The following is an 18,765-nucleotide window of genomic DNA, read 5'->3' on the forward strand; positions in this document are numbered from 1 at the left end:
CCAAAATAGTAATTTTTAAAGTATAATACATTATTAAGACTGCTGACAGAACAAACAGTATTACCTAGTTTAAAATGGCAGAGATGGAGAAAAACAGTAATAAAGGATAAATTACTGTGGTCTTGCTCCCACTGAAGTCATGTTTTTTCATGAAGACTTCAAAGAGCAGGGGAAACATGGCCTTTATCCAACTTTCTGCAAATTACGCAACTGAGTAATTTTATTTAAAATAAATCAATTCTGATACAACTCTGATCTCCTTGCATTTGACAGCAGAAGTTCTTAAAATATTTATTTTTGAGTGTGACACCATTTATCCTTGTGCTTTTCTGGTCTTTGACTGAAGTCTAAAGGACATTTCTAGCGCTCTGTTGCCACTGATATTTTCTGCCTACATGTCTCCAAACTTTTACATGGTTTTCTGAACCTGAATTTCACTGGTTTGATAATCCAGGCAGACTTTTACAGTTCCAGGATACTGACATGAATAACACCTTTTACCACCTTTCAGCCAAATGGTGCTAGTACTGAGGACACAAATGGTTGAAAGTGTCATGACCAGAGAAATCAACTTCATAATGAAAGTCAACGAAAAAATTAATAAACACTGTAGCATAACGTACACTAGATTTGTGTGTGTCTGTCTACAAGATTTAGATAAAAATAAATGTTTCTAGCATTTTGAGGTGTCCTTAAGATGAAATTTAATAGATGTGTTGTGTTTGGTTTGGGTTTGGTGTTTTTTCATTTGGTTTGGGGCGTGTGCGTGTGCATGTGCATTTTAATATTGCAGAAGGATACCATGGGACAGTCTTCTTGAGAACTTTCCCTTCTCCCCCAAAATACAACATAGCATAGCTTCTACCTCTTCTACAATTCTCACTTATAAGAAATATAGTCTTAACATCATTCCACCCACCCTAATAAGAGTGCAACTGCCCATGGGATAAAATGTTATTCCTGTTATTGAATTCTGCCCAGTAATTTCATGTCCTAACTGATTCTCCAATTTAAGTGGTACACTGATAACTGATGTTAGCATGTAAACTTTAATTTTAATTGATCACCATGTAAGTTCTCCAATATCTATGACAATTTAGGAAAAACAAGCAAAACAATACCCTGTAATATACACACTTAGTCTGCATGAAACCAAACAGTTGCTCCCTATCTTTCATTAACCAGTATATGGTTCCTTTATTTTCCAAAGATGGCAAGTAAGCTAAGAAAGGCAAAACCAAAACTATGGATATCAATGAAGATAAATACTAAGTAAACGCATCTTTAAACACGTAACCATAAAAATATTGTTTCTCTGACCTTTTGCAAAAGACAGTGAACATTTTTATTCTAGTTTTAAAAAATTCAAATGAAGTTCAGATGATAGACATCTTTTAGAGAAAAAAGAAAGTCCACAACTCCAAGGAAAGTCCTGGCTTTTATTTAATATTCTGAAATACATTTGCTGTACTGCAGGATACCAGCTGATACATTTTCTGTAGCATAATTAATTCAGAGACATCTGCTTGCTAGCGGACCAAGAATGAACTTGGAGTTATGAGGTCTGGATTATAATTCTCAGTCGGGAACTGATTTGTGGTGCAGCTTTGAGAACCTTGATCTGTCCCCACTTCACCATTATAAAATGCGAAGACATTTTTTCATATAGCCTATTTTCTTTAAATAAAACACAAGTTTTTTATACATCAGTGAACTGCATTGTGAAAACTGTAGTTCCAATTAATAGTGAACTCCTGAGTATAGTGACAATTGCATAAAAACTTTATGGTTATGTTCTCTCAGTCAGAGAGCCCAGCTGCCTTCTGGAGAAACAGGACTGAACAGATTCATGTAGGTACTGCAGATGCCAAATAATAACAAAAAGAGTAATCCTGAATATTGCAGCTGCTGATAATGCTTATTGCCTAACAATGCAGAAAGTATTACACTCACTATTGCCTACAGCATGCACTGCTACAGAGGAAAAAAAAAACAAAAAAGCAGTGATATGTTGTCTGGGAGAATTCAAGATGATAGTCTGAAGAGGAAAATTCAGCTCAGTGCATATAGCCAGAGGTTATGAGAAAAGTGTCTGCTACTATGCAGCAGGCTCCCATAACTGTGCAGCTGAAGTAATAATACCCCAACAAAATGCCATTACAATGTACAGTGTTTAAAAACTGTGCCAGTTTCCACGCATGTTGGTTTATTCCACAAGATGGCTTATCCACTTTGTTAGTCTAAATGTTCCAAAATTATTTAAAGAAATCATATCAACTACATTTTAAAGACAAGAATCATACTGAATCCTAGGTAAATCTATTAATTTTATTTTTTGTGTATCAGAAAAAAAAGTAGATTTGTAGTCTCCTTTTCCAAAAGGAGGGAGAGTTCTTAAACAATACTGGGGGTCGGGGATGTGATGTCGGTTGGTGCAACACATCAACAAGCTTTATAAAATTTAGGTTCCCAGGCCAAAGGTGTTGGAATCATCTATGATATAAGACTATGAGAGAGAATTAATAACAGTTTCTTAGTCTATGGTGCTTTCATATTCTGTGTCATTTTTTTCCTGGCTTTGATTGTTCTCCTTCAATGATGGATGCTTTACCGTTTTCCATCTCAGCATGCATGAGAGAAAGACAAAACTTAACATATCCATCACCAGAACAAGAACACAGCTCAGTCCATCTGATACCATAGATTGCAAACTGATAGATGCTCTCCCCTTCCCCCAGCAAGATTCTTAGCTCTTCCACTCGCTCTTCATCATGAAATTTAATGCTTGGGGGTTGTTTGTTTGGGGTTGGGTTTTTTTTAGGTGACTGTAGAGATAGCAAGAATATGGTGGTTGTGATATGGACATATTCCAAGACTTGTCTGAAATATTCTTACCTAGGGCCAAATGTTTTCCCCGTCAGCAGTGAAAGCATTCAACACTTTGGCATTCTTCTAGCAGCCTATCCCTCCCTTTGCCACCCAACGTGCATGCACACTCCCGTCTTCCCGGCTGCTCACAGTGCTGAAGCAATCACAGATGCCTCAGGCTAAGCAAATATACAGAGGTAAACACTTTAGTTCTGGGCATCATCCCAGAGAGGACACACATAATAATTTCCAAGCTCCTCAACATATTTTTTTTCTTGTGTTCAGTACTAACAAAATTAAGGAAGGAGAAAGTTTAATGCAGGAGTAGGATCCCTGTCAAGAATTTCATTACAACACCTAGTTCATCATAAGCTGTTAGAAAAAACAAACGTCTTCTATCCTCTTCTGTGCACTAGGCTTAAATGATAAAGCAGGAAACAGATCCCAAAATTACTCTGCACTGTGCCCACAGTGAACTTCCTTTCACAGTCCCCTTGCCCTCCTCCAGTATCTCCAATCCACAGAACCTGTACTTATTTTCTACTAGCATATTACATTCACACTAAGTAGAGCATGAAGCACATGATTCTGCATTCACCACACTGGTCTCCTACATGTTCACCTCAGGCAGCACAGAAGGAATACCTGGATCTGATTTTGCTTCTGTATTTCAAGTCTGCTTGAGATCCCAATTTCATGTAAAAACACAACATCAAAGAGAACAAGAAGTTTGATGGCTGGTGCTGGGAGTGATCTAGAGTTTTGGTATTCAAGCTCTGGGAGAATTTATGCAGAAAAGTATGCAGAGGCACAGGCACATTGTCCTGAGGAAAATTTACTAAAATGCAATGATAATTTCAGAATCGGATATTGGTTTTCGTTATCTTTGACAATTCACCAAAAAGCACAATTTAGATGGTAATTTATAACTTAACTGTAGGAAACAGTAATACATACAGAACTAACTGCAGAAAACTGACCAATAAACAGGAAACTCCTATTAGAAATGCCTTCAGGAATATTCAAGAACTTGAATGGTGAAGCAGAAGATTTTGCTTACTAGGAAAGGATGGTAGGATCCACGTCCTGTGTACAAGCGTCTGTATGGTTCCACTGTTTCCAATCACATGTAATTATATAAGAAGAAAGAGACCCCTGGTGGCCTAGTGGTTAGCGTGCAGGACTTTCACTGCTGCGACCACGGGTTCGAGTCCCCGGTCTCCTGGCCTGATGGAGGTCGTTAGCCCTGTGTGGCCATCCATCTATGAGAAGGACACTCTAAACAAACCTACGTCCTGAGGACCTCACTGCCATTGTCCAAGCTCGCTTGGCCCCGGCAGATGAACCTTAGGATTAAAGGGTGGGCTCAGTTCAGCGCAGGCTGTGTCTCACCTAAAAAATACATTGCGCAGGCTGGAAAGGTAAAAAGACCTTTCCCCAAATCTTCGTTCGCGAAGATGGGCCATTAATATAAGAACAAAAAGGCATTTTATTTAGAACATCTGCATCAGAGCAAGCCCCTAAAGTTTTCCTAAAACAACTGCAGTAAATAAATAGCACAAACAAGGAGAAGAAAGAGCAAAGACACACCCTACTTGACATGGAAATCCTGATGTAAAGACTGGTATTCCATTCAGAAATACAAACAATACTGCTGGAAAAGTTGCCATATTCCAGTGTTCTCATCCTCCTTCAAAGGTAAGAGAACTTGAAACAATGCAACAAAGAGAAACTGCACCGCAGATAAATCTGTGAGATAATTACACTTTGTCTAAGAAAAGGTTTAAACTCTACCACAAACTAAATACATATGCCTGGTGCCCATGCTGCATTTGTTAGTGCTTTTATCCACCACACAACTTATTCTCTCACTTTTTACCCCAAGGTCTGAATTTTTTCAAAACAAATTAATTTGGCTCTTGCATTACATTGTGCTGAAGGCAGTATTGATACACAGAGAATGCAAATGAAAATTAGACCACACAGAAGGGTATACTAAATTATCCCATATAAAAACAATGTTAAAATGGGATTTAAATAGTATAACATTAAAGTAATAGGGTTAAAAATATATTACATTTTGATAAAAAATTATAGTATTTTAAGATCATTATCACAGACGAGATGAAACTGAACAAAAATGTGTAAACAACAGGAAACATGAAAGCACATTTAAACCCCCAGACCACTTCAAATTTCTGTTTACTTACTCACACTGTGTGTATGCTAAATGTGCATATAAATATTAGTAGTAGCTCCAGAAGAGATGCAGCTGCATTTTAAGAACATTTCAGGTTTCTTTTATTTTTCCATTGTTTTTCATACTTTGATTTTCTCAATAAGAAGACTTCATGGTGAAGCCACTGCTTTAACAAGGATGAGGCATATATTATACACAGCTTACTTTTAGGGAGTCTGTCAGGTATTTGGAGGCTGTAGTTTTTTGTAATTTAGACAACAAGCTGCAGGGCTACATTTCATAGTTTCCTTACGACCTTCTCCCAAGGAAGCATTCTTATTCTCTCATCCAGAAATACGATTAGCTATAAAAATCCTTATTCCCCCTCTCCTTTCTCAGTGGCAGAAAAGAAACTAAAACCAGTTTATCTACTACTGTTAGCCTCCACTGCCAATCAAAATAAAGTCAAAGGATTACAAAAATGAAAATATGTATTTTACTTTTGTTTGTGTCCACACATTTCTATGCAAAGAGTTATCTTCGGATCGTTCCTCTAGTGACAAAACAAAGATCTGAGTCACAATCTTAACTGCGTTGCATCTGGAGAACTTGGTCTTGGAGAGATCAAATAAACCTCCCCAGTTACCCAAAATTAGGCCCCAAATACATAAAAACGTTCCTCTTGATAAAACTTTAACCTATGTTGCAGTCCCTCCTCTTCGCGAAAAATCCTCTTAAGGTCACTGTTCAGATGCAGCAACATCTGGCAGATTTTCTCTACCAACTTCCAGAAAGAGATCCTTTACACTGTTTTGTTTGCTACTACTAGGAATCACTGGGAAAAAAATAGGAAAGGTTTCTCTATTTCCTTATTGGAACATGTTCTTCCACAGAAGACCTATGGGTCTTATAGTTCATCACTAAAGCCTCAGAGCAGGGAGAGCAAATAGACGATTAGGCAATTAATATGGTTTGAGATGGAGAGCTGGGCAGTTCTGGAGGCAGAGACCAAAGAGCAGGGAAAATAAAGATGAGCACCCTATTTTTACTTTATTTTGCACATCTTCTTATGGCAGGCTGGTGATATATCTCAGAGATGTTAGAATGGAGCTTATTGGCACAAAACACAAAGCAGGACCTATCCTCCTCTGACTCAGTAATTCCTTGTCCTCCTATCCACTGAATGGCAGCTCAGAAAAATACTAACAATGAAAGACAGCAATAAACATTTCTTGATACACCAATTTCAGGCTATATGCACTATGGTTTCCTTGTTTTTTTGTTTTCTGGTTTTTTTTTAAATAGTGTAGAATTTACTGCAATTTTTAACAGACTATATAGTACTGGGATTTAAGACACCTATTGTTTTTTTCAGGTTCAGAGCTTTGCTTCCAGTTTGTAAATTAAAAGCAGTTTTCTCAAAAAGCTGAAATTAATAAGGGGAAGCTAAAAGAGAAAGTTACAGTTATCACAATATTTTCTCTACATCCTATTGAGTGACATCTTTGGAAATGTCAAAGTCTTTTGACAAAAAATATGACAAAATTAACAAGCTCATTTTCAAGGCATCTCATCTGTACAGTGGGGTATGAAGTCAATAAAAGCAGTTAGTGCTACTCAAGAGTACCTCAGTTCTGACTCCGTAAAGTGCATAATGGAAATCTTGTAGGGAAACCTGTAAAAAACCCGAAGTTTTATACATGTATAAAACCTAAGCTCACCTAGTACTGCTAACTGCATATGCTATATACTGCATCGGAACATAGTTTATTTCTTTGGGCATTTTCTTCCATTCTGCCTTACCCTCTGTTTTCCATCAAACAGATTATGTCAGAGCTTTTCCAGTGCTCTTTTACTTGCCCCTGTGTATCAGCAATTCAAAGAAAGGAAAAGATGGAAAAAGTCAGAAAAATAACATAAGTCTGCAACCCCTCTCTTAGGAAGTACTCCACAAAAATTGCCTCAGAAGAAACATCACCTTCATTTGCAACAGCATAACCAAGGGGAGTAGCTTTTATTTTCTTTCAATTTTTTTTTTTTTACAGACATTCTATTTACAATGTGTGATGCACCTCCTTAGAGAAAAAAGATTGGGTAAGAGTGCCAGAGATGTCCCCTTGATGGCAAAGGAACAGGGAAAGTTGGAGAGCAGCAACAGTGGCAAAAATTTCATTCAGGTCACTATAAGCATTCCCACTGGTCTCCACGAAACACCAAACAAACAAGACTGGAATTCATTCAACTCCAGTTTCAGCCTTTGAATACTTACAATTACTCTCAAAGGACTAATGAGGAAGTCAGTACTCCACCTCATAAGAAATATTGACAATAAGAAAGCAAGATACTTGGTACTGTGTATCAGATGAAGCTCATCCTTAAAACACTAGGAGAGGTAGTAACACAAGTGGATTATTAATGAATCCAACATTTCCAATAATTTCATCCTACAGCAGAAGAGCATTCATTTGCTTTGCCTTTCTTCCCAGATAGTCCTATTTTTAAATCATCTGTATCACAAAATGGTTCTATTAATATATTACAAAATGCAATAAGGTCCTCTGAAACAAGCTGGATGTGAGACTATTAGCAAGGGAGAACTATTTGTCATGTAAGAACAGCTCTGGATGGATTTTGACAAGTTGTTCAGTTCAGACAAGTTACATCATTTCACTTGCTTCTCTACTCCCCAAAACGGGCCTCAGACAAGACAGACTTACATAAAGATGTAGGTAAACTCTTGTTGGCAACACAGTAATTCTACTTGATCCTCAAGAAAACTGACCACCATGCAAAACTTTTTATATTTACTGAAATACTGGATGTTCTTCCCCTTCCACAGAAGAACTAATACTTATGCTCAAAGACACTTTCACCATTGATTCTTTTTTGAAATTCATTGTAGGTATTGTTCTATTTGAACTTCAGACATATGTAAAAGTAGCAAATCAGCATCTCTGAAGCCGAATGCATCATTGCTCCCAATAAATCACCTCCCAAACAGAATTACTATAGTAAAAACTTGACTCATGGCCTACACTTTAAGGTTTTTTAGAGTTTCATTGCACTCTTTTAATGATCTAATTTTACAATGTAATTCTTCATTATTTATCTTGGATCATCCCCTTAATTTCTCCTTTCAAAGAGCAACAAAAACAAAGGTAAGTTGTTTCCTGGAATTCTCAAACGTTTTTCTGAATAGCAAGGTTAGTCAAATTAGACTTCAAATAGCATGACAACTCTTCTGAAATTCCTTTTAAATATATCATCTGCCACATTTTGGAAGGCTAAGAGTTTTCTCCAACAGGCATGCAAAAACTAATTTCAAACACTAGTACCTCATCCTGCAGATGATAAGTTTTGAGTTCCCTCTTGGCTTTTCACAAAAAGAAATGCCATAACTTAGTTCTGCAAAACAGCTCAAAGAACCACTTCTATGTCATGGATTTTTAAACTGAACCAAAAGGAGGAATGTATTTAAAATACAACAGAAATTTGCAACTCAGCGAAAATCATCCCTTAAGCCCATCCGGCATTTACTCTTACTAAACCATTTACTTTTCCTAAACTCTCATTAAAGTCCTAAGAAAGCCTGGTCACTTTCAACTACAAAAGGAGACACTATTTGCGATTATTTCTATGTATGTCAGCATCCCTTTTTGTTGCACTGTTTTTCCATTTCCTAGACAGTCAATTTTAATACTAAGGAGTAGGTAAGCAAAAGAAAGATGAAGTAAAGCCATCATCACATCAATGTGAAACACGAGAGACAACCATTTAATTATCCTTTATGATGTGTGCTTGGATAGGTAATGTGCACTGAAATAAAAGAAATCTGTAGGAACTATTTCCAACATCATCTCCCATCACCTTTAAAATTCAAGTATTCCAACACACATACACATATGTATGTATATAAAATAGAGAGCTATAATAGAATTACTTATGATAGTGACCCAAACAATTACAGGTCTTAAAATATTTTATCATAAAACAGTGGGGAAAAATATCAGTCACTAAAAAATTGTCTTAAGTCTTTCTTCCCTAGCATCACATATAATTAGTTGAGAATTTACACCAAGAATCGTGATTCATTTAAAAAATAAAAGGCTACAATACACATTCAAATAAAAAACAACAGCAAAAGTCCCACAGTAAGATTTTAGAGAACCTTACTTTTCTAAAATCCAGACATGAACACACTGCATTGTTATTTCAGCTTCTACCATAGAAGGTGTCTCCAGAGACACTGCTTCATCCTTGCCAAGGATGCTACCAGGATACTGCAGTTCAGACTCTCAGATGCATTTTGAGTCAAGGAAAAAAGTCACCCCACAGGACAGTTACCTTCTGTTCCTGGACTGGGCAAATTGAAGTCCCTTCCTTGTACAGAACTGAATACTATGGATCCTACAATTAATATTGCCACTGATAAACAGCACATCTTCAGAGAAGAGTGGAAAAATATGAAAGCAGCAGACATGACTCAGAACAATCTGGAAACTGAAGATAAGATGGAGGGACAACAGAAACAACAATAATCAAAAAAAAGGGACAGTGTTCAAGGTTTTAATTAGAACAGATAAAAGTTTCTGTAAATTGCAAGAAGAAAATGTTGCAAAAAGGGCCACAATCTCTGTGCAAAGCACAAAAAATACCTCCTAAAAAAAACCCCCAAATTAAGCCTGCAGAAATTATAAAGTAATAGTAATCAGCTCATAGGATTAATCACATCACCATCAAGATGTTTAAAGTAATCCGTTCACAGTGTACCAGTCACAAATCACAATTTATTGAGATTTGATTACAAAAAAATATTTGTGCCACCAAACCCATGAAAAAACAATGCCCTAATGACAAGGACCACTGTGTGGTCTTTGTTTGATCTACATAATTTTCCTAGCTAGTAGACCTCAGACTGTAAATGCAGTGCAAAAATGCTCTTCTGAACACAAGGAAAAACATCAGCAATGACTCTTTTGCACTCTCTTATACAGAACACCTAGTTGCAGCTCTCTCTGCTGCTAGATACATGATGATGATGGGGCTGACTGTCCACCTCTGATGTGCCTGAAATGCACGTCTTACACTCAGATGCTATTTAGAATAAACCTTGTTGTACTTTAGGAACCTTCATTTTAAAGCAGTTGCAGCTCTTGGTATATTATTTAGAAGCTGTAAAAGAGGCTGCTCTTTTCCTGACAGGAACACAAGCTTTTCAAACTGGATTTTGAAAAAGCTAAACTCTCCATCAAAGTGGCTGGAAATAGCAATTGCTTATTAGCTTAAAACTTTTTCTAAACACTGGTCACAGTCATCAATAGTCCACCATTTCACCACCAGAGGGGTACTTGAAGCAAACAAAACCTAGTCCTTACTGAAAACTAAAACTGAAAAAAGAAAAAAAAAATAAGGAAAACATTTAGCAAAAAGTACTGAAGCTTGTCTCCTCCTAAGTATATGAAGGACAATTAGGGACAGTTAGGTATCTAGAAATGCTCAGAATGCATGTCCAAACACTACCAGTGTCCTCCTTCTCCTCCTCTGTGCCAGACTTCCCACGGGTTGAGTGAGGTCTGAGGCACAAAAGGGTTAGAGGGAAGAAGAGAACTTGAGGCCAGAAACTCAAGTTTAAACTGACCCAGCTGTAATAACAAAGGCACACAAGCTCAATCATTTTTTATTCTAAAAAAAACACTGGTTTAAAGAGGTTTACAATTTTCTTCATGCAGATTACATGAACAGTATTTCTTGCTTTCACTCCTTTTTTTTTTTTCATACAACAATATGAAAGGTTTTAAAAAGCAATGGGAAAAGATGCATAAAGGTGAATTCTGCTAAATCACAAAAACCCACAGTTGAATCCACACTTAAAACATTAAAAAGTTTACTTAAACATGCTTTGCAAAACAATTAGCATTTTATCTCATGGGACGCAGAGGAATGTAATTGCTGAAGGCATAATTGTCTAAAAGCAATAGTATTCTTTATATTTTCAAAATATTTTGTAAGTCTTGGGGGTTTTTTAAGGGATAAGGATGTTTTTCTTTCAGAATGAAGTTGGAAGCAACTTCTTATCTCAGCAGCCACTTTTCTAAGCCACCATTTCCCCTTCCACCTCCACTACCTTTCCACAACAGGTGAGAAAAATATGCAACATGTGCTTTTCACAAATAGGGCAGTTGTCAAAGTCAATCGATATTTTAATGTGCTGGAGGCTTTTGCACATTAAGGCCAGGGATAGACACCAGGGTGAGCAACATGACATGTAGGCAATTTCCTCATGTCGAAATACGCAAGGCAGCTGAAGCTGAAGACATTTTATCTAATGTAAACACATTTTGCAAAGCCTGGTCCTTGGTATCCATCTGTGCCAAATATACTTGAGAGGTGAAACACGAAGTATATGCAATTATTGCAACATCCCCCACTAACTGTGAAAGCAGTTGTGTCCTGTTCTTATACATTCAGATACGTGATTGTAAAACAAGCATTTTCCTACCACGTCATTTGCTCTAAGACACCGTTTCCATCCCCTTTCTCAAGTTTTCATCAGGGTTTAAAAAAAAAGAAAAAAAATCTTTCAAGGCCCCAGGCCCACTTTCTCTTCTTCTGAAACCTAATGCCAATTTTACCTCTAACATGCCTTTTCAACCAGCCACTGCTGCTAATTTATCATCAGGCCTTCCTCCTACTCCCTCTCTCTTCAGAGAAGCTGCACGTCAGCATTTGCAAATCCCTTCACTGTCCTCCTATCCCTCCCTACTCTAATTTGCTGATGCCTTAAAAAAAAAATAGTAAGAGCACAGTTGTTTACAACACAAGACAGACTTGTTTCACTGTTTCTGGATACTCCCTTCAATTCATCATCCATTGTTTTGTTTTAAGGTGTAAACATTTTGCTTTGTTTCAGGTTTCCTCAATAGTTAACAGAACAGTTCTCATTACAACCCTTCATTATTAAACATCTCCCTTTGGTCCTCTACTTGAGGGCAAAAACGTGACAGTCATATGATAATTTCAAAATAAAATATTCAATAATAAAATATCCTTCATAAAAATCTGCATACAATAATGAGCATACCTATGCAGAAAATAGTTTCCATGGATATATTTCAAAGAAATTGAGTGCAAGGTGAGCAATCAAATATGTGTAAGTTACCCAGCAAAAGGGATATACATCAGAAGGGAAACCACAGGAAAATGACTGACCTCAGTTACCAGCACAAGTGTGAAACCCAGAAAATACTGGAGAAAAAATGCAATCCATTAGATTTGTTTGTGTTAAAAGATATTATCTTTAAAGAGACGCAGTTGTTTAAGATAAAAAGGTTCACTTTTCATAAAAGCAGAACACCATAAATACATTGCTGGATTGTGGACGAAAAGTTGTATCAACTAAATAAAAATTAATTTGCACATGGCAAGAAAACACAAAAATAAAATTATTAGAATAAAATTAAGTATCATGGCTTTACAGCCTTGCCAGAGCCTATCTTCTTACATTAAAATTCCTAGCAAATTAGTCCAAATCCTTAAAAAGAAAAGCATCAACAAGAGATAAGTTCTTCATATAAAGACCATAATTCTTTTTTCAATATAAGTCAACAATCCCTTTAAGCAAGAAACAAGACTTATTATTTCTTATTTATGCAACTGTTATTATACCACAATGATTAAAGAAAATCTCAACATCAATGAAGTGGTTTCATATTAATTAAGTACCCATTAAAAAGAAACTTTTTCACCCATATCTCAATGAAAGGCATTCTAAAACATCACAAAAGCATCACAAAGAAAATCAACTCTGTATTCAGTGCTAAGTATTTCAGTCCTTTCATTGATTTCAATAAGCTCAGTAAAATATTCTATTTAATGTAGCTGACTTACATTAGGAAAATAGCCAGTCATCCTATGGAACTGGAGACACAGTGATTAGTACAGTAGCCGTGTATAATTAGAAATGACCAGTTATAATTCAGAAATAAGCAATACTTCAGATAGGATAACCTCCTATAAACCACAGACAATTAACTATTATAGTTCAATAAACTAATAAATTATGTGTCTGGATGGGTCACAGAAGATCACCCTCAACAGAAGCTGAAGAGTACAGAGAGGATGAAACCTGTCTGCTGTGGAAGGAATGGCACCAGGCGAGATTGGACAAATGGCAGCTGCTCTGGATGCTCAGGTGTCCAGTTTTAACACCGAAGCAAGGCCAGGCACATCCAAAAGGACATGCCGGGAAGGCCACACAACACAACTCCTCTGTGTATCTTAAAGCAAAGAAACAAAACAATATTACAAGGTTTTATGATTAATAAGACTCTATTCAGGAAATAATTTTTTACATAAAAATATGGTCTGATATCTCTGTACAATACCACACTTTTTGGTAAAGCAGAAACAGAGGAATTGGATCTCGCTTCTTAAGAACTAAGTAACCAATGTAAACGTCTTCCTGGCTTGCCACTCATCTTCACTAGAATCCCTCTTATAACTGTTCCTATAGTGCTTTTTTTCCTGTATAAAACAATGTCTAGTCACTTACTGTATATGTGTTAAATATTCAAAACATATCTACACAAAACCTAACACTGAGAGCTTAAAAAAAAAAACAAACAAAAATATTAAAATAAAATAAACCATTTTAACTTATTTTAATAACTGCTTGTCTCTGTCATTAAGCAATTAAAAAATAAAGTTACTTATTTATTAGAAGAGTGTGTATGAGAATACAGCTCACAACATTTCCAGTTTCAATGTAATTTTTCTTTTTTAGACAGGAACTTCATGACTTACCATGTTTGAGCTTTTAAGCTAAGATAAAGCTGCAAAAATTCCCTGTGTATATTCTAAGACAGTGTAACTATCTAGCATGAAAAGTCACAGATGGCTTGCTACTGTAAGTGTACAGCAGACGAAAACAAATGCCACATCAGGACAGTTTCTCTGTACAGTAACACAGCGGAGTTTTCAGTGTGATGGCTGCTTTAAAGGTTACGAAGAAGGTATTACTCAGTTATCTCTAACTTGCATTTCCTATGCATTGAACTTACCCAGCTTCAATAAAAAAAAGTGTTCTGCTCATCACTTATGCATCGGAAATGTTTTTCTCTATAAAGCTGGCATTCTGTCAGCTTAGAGATTGTCTGCTAAACTGCCCATCTTGGCTTGCATTATGAAAAACAGGAACAGGCATGCTTTTAGGAGGCACACAGCCAAAAATGAGTAATACCTAACAATTACAGAAAACACAAACTTGCTGAGATGCATATAATAAGAAAACTAAATTCATTTCTATTTCCATTTTTAAAAATCTCTCACCAGAAATAGCTACATACCTACAGTATTTGATTTCATGAAACTAGGTCAGCATCTATTTAATTTCTAACACTAAGAGCATTCCATTACTAACTGAAAGTAAATACATTATACTCTCAATTACTTACATGTAGGCATTTAAAAAAAATGCCAAAACAAACTGATAGTGGGAGCAAAAAGAAGTAAAGGTTGCTTAGCATTTATTATCACCATGCAATCAAGAGTACCCTTAGAAATTTTCTCCCCATTGAGAAGTTTTTTTTAAAAAACAAGGCTTTGCTATTTTCCCTTAACATTTAACACTAAACACTGAATATTTACTTAATACTTATAAAATGCAGAGCACTAACTGCAGTGTTATCAACCACTAATATATTCCTCTTTAAGTACCCATAACAGCATCAGCCTGTTAATACTACTACTTGCCAGTCAAAACAAACAGAAATTCCAGTTCTTCTAACAGTAACCAGGGACTTGAGAAATGCCAAGCATCTTCAGAACACACATTTCAGTCTGCAATACCATATCACATCAACACAGCAAAACCCAGTTTCTAGAAACCTGTGCTCCTGTGGTGTGAGTAATACAAGAAAAGAAACTAGCCCTAAAAAAAGTCCATTTCCAAAGTCCACATAGAGTTTGTGGGAAAGACAATAGCACAATCACTCCATATCATTTGCACTTCCAGCAATATGGATATAACAGCTCACTGACATTCATATCCTGATTTCCCATAACAAAAAAAGTACATTTTCTTTTTTAGAGGTCAATGGGTTTTTTCCTGATTCTGTACTTTAGCAAAACATATAGGATTTGGCACCTATTATGATGGCAGAAATTTAATCTCAGACAACATAGGTTTAACTTCAGACCAAATCTTCTTGAAGGTAGGGAACTAATATTTATTTCTAGTTGAAATTGGTCTGTGATGCACATGTAATGATCTTAATGGGCTTTGCGTCAGTATTATCTAGAGTTATTTTTCTAGACTCACACAAAGAAATTATTCCAACATGACTGTCTTCGTTATTTCACAATATCTGCTTTTTCCTAGCATCATGCTTCTCCTTTTTTATTATTTATTTATTTATAATGAGACTAGAGATCATAAAACCGTCATTGCTTGTTTGATTTTTATCCAGCTTCATATGTTGAACAGATAGCAACTGCTTTAGAAACCTAACAGGCTTCATTTTTTTTGCTTAAGTTCTAACTCCTCAGTCATAAAACTTCCATCATCTTGAATCCCCTGCTTCTCCAACATTTTGTACTTCTAAAACATCACAGCAGACTATAGACAAATATGGCTCACCTTGTGTTCACATCTACTGACATCACTGCAGTTCAACCATCATACATCCCATGTCTACACACACAGATGCACACAATGGACAAGAGGATACTCTTCTGAGTGCACATACAGTACTTTCTGTCCCCTTAGCCTAGAAGAAAGCAAGCCCTTATATATAGGGAAATATGATCCAGTCTGTTCAAGCTGCTCAAAAATTCACTGTAAACATAAAATTTACCACTTTAGACTTCGCATTGAAAAGTAAAGATAAAAATCAAAGGACAAGAGATGATACTGGTTTCATCATTTCTTATCTTCAAAAGTCTTTATTTAAGTCCATGTTTTTATGATAATCATCTTTACAGCATTATTCCCCTTGAGTCAACTGGTTTACTGCCATGAAGCTATTGCTTAATTAGCTGAAAACACACAAGCTACAAGTCCATGTAATTGGACTCTAGTATCTTACCCCTCCTTATAAGAGCAAACACCTCCTCTCTTCCAAACAGACATTTCAATAAAATATAGAGGTAAGTAGGAAATACATTGCGTATGGATGAGGAAGAAGCAAGTACAACCCAAAAGATGTATGTACAAGTCATCATCCACATGATGTTGAAGCTGAAAAGCAAGAAGCAAGGATGAAGAAGCAATTATGACAAGGTAGTAATAAACCATTTTCATTTGTCTCATGATTTCCAGATGACAAATTTGGGAAAGTGTCAAAGCATTAAGGATGTACTGACAATATCCTGTATTAGGCCTAAGTGTATTCAGCTGCACAGTCTCTCCTGACTGAAGTCAGTGTCAGAATATCCAAAATAACAATGGAACAAGCTGCTCATTCCATACAAGATAAGAAGGTTAAAAATCACCATCTCCAAAATCTTTTTTGTACTTTAAAAAAAAATTATGTAATAGTTAACACGTCAATAATAAAAAACATGATGAGAATTACAAAAACTAAGTTAATCAGCCAATTATTCAATATAGATATTAATCTTTTCATGTTTTGCTTTCTAGGAAGACGTTACTCATCAAAAATGTATGCAAACATATCACCACAGGAAAGAAAAAAAAAGAAGAGTAAAAATACCACCAAAGGGATATATTCGAAAAAACTTTCACATACTTAAAAAGAACATAGGAGAGTTACAAGCACAAGCTTAGCTTTTATATTTAGAATAGCAAGACCAGCAACTCACGGGAATGCACAAAGTTTGACGCAGTCCATGCTGAGATGCAATGCCTGGTAGGGTCACAGTTCAAGCAGGGACAGCAGAGCATATGCCAACACCTGAACTACTGCCAGTACTGAAATAGCAGTTATGATTAAATACCTCATCCACTTTTGACCAGAATAGAACTTTTAGAGGTCTTGATAGTTCCAGCAAAGATCCAAACAGTCTCCAAAAAAGTCAATGCTGGCCTGGCATCAGAGCCAATCCAATCAATTTCTCTAAAAGCCCAGAGCACTAGAAAGTACACAGCTAACACACCAAATGGTTATACTTACAGATAGTTTGGGTCCAGCAGAATAACTGCAAAGGCATTTGCACATCACTGAACTAAGTTAATAGATTTGCATTGCATTCAGCAGCACTCTAATCAGAAGAGGGTGCATACATGTACAGAACAAAACAAAGAAACCCAGAACTAACAAGAAGAAATCAGAGGGAAAGATTAAACATGAGATATGCCTTGCTTTTGTTAAAATGCAAGAGAAAGATTCAGTTAACTGACACTATTTTGCCTGTATATACGAGATACGGTCTCTCTTGTAGGGTCCTCAGCATCACAAGCTGCAAGAAATTTGGGGGAAAAGGAAGAAAAGGAAACTTTCCAGGTAAGCAGAGAGGCTCTCAACTTAGACAGTAGCTAGAGCCTGGCACTCACTTACTTCATCATTTCCTCCAAATTAAGAATGAAGTATTAAAAGCTTTGTGCAGCATATTCTTTGATATAGTCAGTAAGACAGTGAGTAGAGAAGTGCTGTGCCTACTTTCATATAAACTCATACCTACAAGGAGCATAAGGCAGATTTTTGCATTACTGCCATTTCACATGGGTGAAACCAATCAGCTTCCAAGAACTAAAGGGTATATCCTTTATATATACCCTCTTTAAAGGGTATATCAGTAGCATAAATGTGATTTGTCAGATATTGAGAGGTGAACAAGGGCGAGCCCTGTTCCCATTTTATCAGAAAAAAAGTAAACAACATAACAAAACATACACTAAGTCGTCCTACCTGGACTGTCTCACAGTAGCAGCTAGAAGGTCATGGTCAAGTGGCAGCTGATCAAGTACAGTTGAAAGATCAACTGTGTGATGGACCCAATGGTTCCATGGCAAGTCAGTGGTCACAGAAAGGAAATCCTGACTTTCTGTTTAAGTTCTGACTCTGGTTTGTAGAAGTGCTACACAGAAGTAGGTGAAGTGTCCAGAACAGATATTACTAGAATTTAGATATAGCTATAAAAACCTCATTTTAACGTACTGAAAAAAAACCCCAATGCAGAATAATTTATTGGATTTATGAACCTTCTATTCCTGCACAAACAAGCTGCTAATAATATTAGAACTATCTGGTTGCAATATTATTTGGGGAAAAAAAATCCTGCTGTGTGTTTAATGGTGGTCAATAAACACCATGGAGTAAAAGTATAAATAATATAATAAAATCTACACACCCAACTTTTTCTCTGTAACAATAAATATGTTTCTTATTCCTAAAAATGTAAGCCCACATGTTAGACAAAACAGAGATTTAAATCCTTAACAGCTGCATCACCACATACAAAGATCACAGATCATGATGTTTACTGGGCAAATACGGACAGGCATCATGCTATTTTCCATTGTTTGAATTCAAGGCTTTTGGATTCATAAGTCTCAGTGGTATTGCTGCTATGTCTAATTCATCATGTCAAGTAGTTCATTCTTATTATTTGTTTCAAGAAAGTTCCCACTATCTTCTTAAAAGAAGCAAGTTGCAACAAAGTTTGGTTCTGTTCTTTTGTTTGATTGTGGGGTTTTTCTGCTAGCTGGCCAGAACTTAGCACACATGCTGAATATGTTGTTGCTCTTCAGGAGAGATATG

At 36.3% G+C, this 18,765-nt stretch overlaps 1 protein-coding gene across 6 annotated transcripts in view; it reads right to left on the reverse strand.

Annotated features, from left to right (window-relative positions):
- SEMA5A (semaphorin 5A) overlaps positions 1-18,765 on the reverse strand; it is a 329,582-nt gene that overhangs the window by 253,721 nt on the left and 57,096 nt on the right. Inside the window, exon 1 of one of the 6 annotated variants that reach the window (XM_027681144.1) lies at positions 11,547-11,581. The exons of 4 other annotated variants lie outside the window; for them this stretch is intronic. The gene's annotated coding sequence lies outside the window, so the exon portion shown is untranslated. Of the gene's footprint in view, positions 1-9,391; positions 9,411-11,546; positions 11,582-18,765 lie in introns of those variants that run through there. One more of the 6 variants, XM_027681126.1, reaches the window with a different exon arrangement.

This window comes from Neopelma chrysocephalum, unplaced genomic scaffold (assembly GCF_003984885.1).
Source record: "Neopelma chrysocephalum unplaced genomic scaffold, ASM398488v2 Primary Assembly neopelma1_22b, whole genome shotgun sequence".
Classification (NCBI taxonomy): Eukaryota; Metazoa; Chordata; class Aves; order Passeriformes; family Pipridae; genus Neopelma; species Neopelma chrysocephalum.